We start from the raw sequence: 3,274 nt of genomic DNA, 5'->3' as shown, positions 1-3,274 counted from the left end.
TCCATACTGTACATCATTAAGAATATATTAATGAAATATTTTTCAATTTTTTTTTAATCTAGAAGAAATTATGGATTATGAAAATAATCGAAACGGTGAATCACAAACTAAATCACACGTACGTAGAATAGATTAAGACCCAACTACGCTCAAGTGAATGAATGGTAAAAAGGTATCCACATGATGTATATGTATATGTATGTATATGTATATGTATATGTATATGCATATGCATATACATACATATATGGTTGTATATGTATTTGTATATGTATATATATATGTATATGCATATACATACATATATATATGTATATGTATTTGTATATATATCTATATATGTCTGAAGGCGGTTCACCTAATTTTAGCTTTTGGGAAACTCATTGAAAAAGATGGATGAGAGTGCGGGCCCAAGGGATTCACCTAGGAATATGTAAAATATCATGTGAGTTAAACAAAAGGCGCTTACAATTTCATCGACTTACATAAAGTTTTACATACATCCTCGATTTTTTAAATACAAAGAATGAAGACAGTTCTAAGTTTAACCATAGTTTATTACCTTGAAGTTAACAAAATGGGTATATTTAAAACATCAAGCTTCATAGATCAAAGAGTTTTAAACTACTCCTTTAGTGAACTCCCTTACACTTATCGTGAGAACCACTCTCTTTGTCTCAACAACATGCATGTTCCCCATGTAGAGGACACATATTGTTTGAACAACATGTATGTTCCCCATGTAGAGGAGACATACTATGTCAACTTTCATAAAGAAATCTGTTCTTGAAGGCGTTCATGTCAATAATTCGAGCATAAGAGGTATGAGGGGCAATGCAATGCAGAAGGGATTTGGTCCCATGGGCTTCTTAGGTATCACAACAAAAACCAAGACAGTGATCGATCGTTTCCTTCTGCCATGGCGAAAGGGCTGCCGTTGGCCACACCGTTGACATCAAGCCGTTCATGAATAATATGTAGAGGACACATATTGTTTGAACAACATGCATGTTCCCCATGTACAGGAGACATACTATGTCAACTTTCATAAAGAAATCTGTTCCTGAAGGCGTTCATGTCAATAATTCGAGCATAAGAGGTATGAGGGGCAATGCAATGCAGAAGGGATTTGGTCCCATGGGCTTCTCAGGTATCACAACAAAAACCAAGACAGTGATCGATCGTTTCCTTCTGCCATGGCGAAGGGGCTGCCGTTGGCCGCACCGTTGACATCAAGCCATTCATGAATAGCCTCCTCTCCTATCCATGAATGCATCGAGTTCAAGGTATTGATAAATATATATAATACATTTTGTTTGAAATCTTTAGGTAGTCCTCTATATATATATATATTCTATATAAATAAATCTTTTATTTAAAACAAAACAATCCAAATCTTTATCAAACATTAATCAAAAGTCATCAGCCTTTGACTTTTTAGGAAGGTTTTGAATTGATGTTTATATTAGGTTGAATCATTAATTATAAAACAATTCATTACAACACTCATGTATACAATTGCATCGAGTTCAAGGTAACAGCGGGCCCAAGGGATTCACCTAGGAATATGTAAAATATCATGTGACTTAAACAAAAGGAGCTTACAATTTCATCGACTTACATAAAGTTTTATATATATCCTCGATTTTTTAAATACAAAGAATGAAAAAAGTTGTAAGTTTAACCGTAGTTTATTACCTTGAAGTTAACAAAATGGGTATATTTAAAACATCAAGCTTCATAGATCAAAGAGTTTTAAACTACTCCTTTAATGAACTCCCTTACACTTATCGTGAGAACTACTCTCTTTGTCTCAACAACATGCATGTTCCCCATGTAGAGGACACATATTGTTTGAACAACATGCATGTTCCCCATGGAGAGGACACATACTGTGCCAACTTTCATAAAGAAATCTGTTCTTGAAGGCGTGCATGTCAATAATTCGAGCATAAGAGGTATGAGGGGCAATGCAATGCAGAAGGGATTTGGTCCCATGGGCTTCTCAGGTATCACAACAAAAACCAAGACAGTGATCGATCGTTTCCTTCTGCCGTTCATGAATAGCCTCCTCTCCTATCCATGAATGCATCGAGTTCAAGGTATAGATAAATATATATAATACATTTTGTTTGAAATCTTTAGGTAGTCCTCTATATATATATATATTCTATATAAATAAATCTTTTATTTAAAACAAAACAATCCAAATCTTTATCAAACATTAATCAAAAGTCATCAGTCTTTGACTTTTTAGGAAGGTTTTGAATTGATGTTTATATTAGGTTGAATCATTAATTATAAAACAATTCATTACAACACTCATGTATACAATTGCATCGAGTTCAAGGTAACAGTGGGCCCAAGGGATTCACCTAGGAATATGTAAAATATCATGTGAGTTAAACAAAAGGAGCTTACAATTTCATCGACTTACATAAAGTTTTATACATATCCTCGATTTTTTAAATACAAAGAATGAAAAAAGTTGTAAGTTTAACCGTAGTTTATTACCTTGAAGTTAACAAAATGGGTATACTTAAAACATCAAGCTTCAAAGATCAAAGAGTTTTAAACTACTCCTTTAGTGAACTCCCTTACACTTATCGTGAGAACTACTCTCTTTGTCTCAACAACATGCATGTTCCCCATGTAGAGGACACATATTGTTTGAACAACATGCATGTTCCCCATGTAGAGGACACATACTGTGCCAACTTTCATAAAGAAATCTGTTCTTGAAGGCATGCATGTCAATAATTCGAGCATAAGAGGTATGAGGGGCAATGCAATGCAGAAGGGATTTGGTCCCATGGGCTTCTCAGGTATCACAACAAAAACCAAGACAGTGATCGATCGTTTCCTTCTGCCATGGCGAAGGGGCTGCCGTTGGCCACACCGTTGACATCAAGCCGTTCATGTGAATAGCCTCCTCTCCCATCCATGAATGCATCGAGTTCAAGGTATAGATAAATATATATAATACATTTTGTTTGAAATCTTTAGGTAGTCCTCTCTCTATATATATATTCTATATAAATAAATCTTTTATTTAAAACAAAACAATCCAAATCTTTATCAAACATTAATCAAAAGTCATCAATCTTTGACTTTTTAGGAAGGTTTTGAATTGATGTTTATATTAGGTTGAATCATTAATTATAAAACAATTCATTACAACACTCATGTATACAATTGCATCGAGTTCAAGGTAACAGCGCAGTACCAGTTCTGGTTTGCACTTGGAGGAGGCAAAGGCGGTCGAGGAGCTCGA

Source organism: Cibotium barometz, chromosome 60, assembly GCF_041138505.1.
Source record: "Cibotium barometz isolate CiBa-2024 chromosome 60, ASM4113850v1, whole genome shotgun sequence".
Taxonomy (NCBI): domain Eukaryota; kingdom Viridiplantae; phylum Streptophyta; class Polypodiopsida; order Cyatheales; family Cibotiaceae; genus Cibotium; species Cibotium barometz.
Note: the sequence above shows the minus strand (reverse complement) of the source record.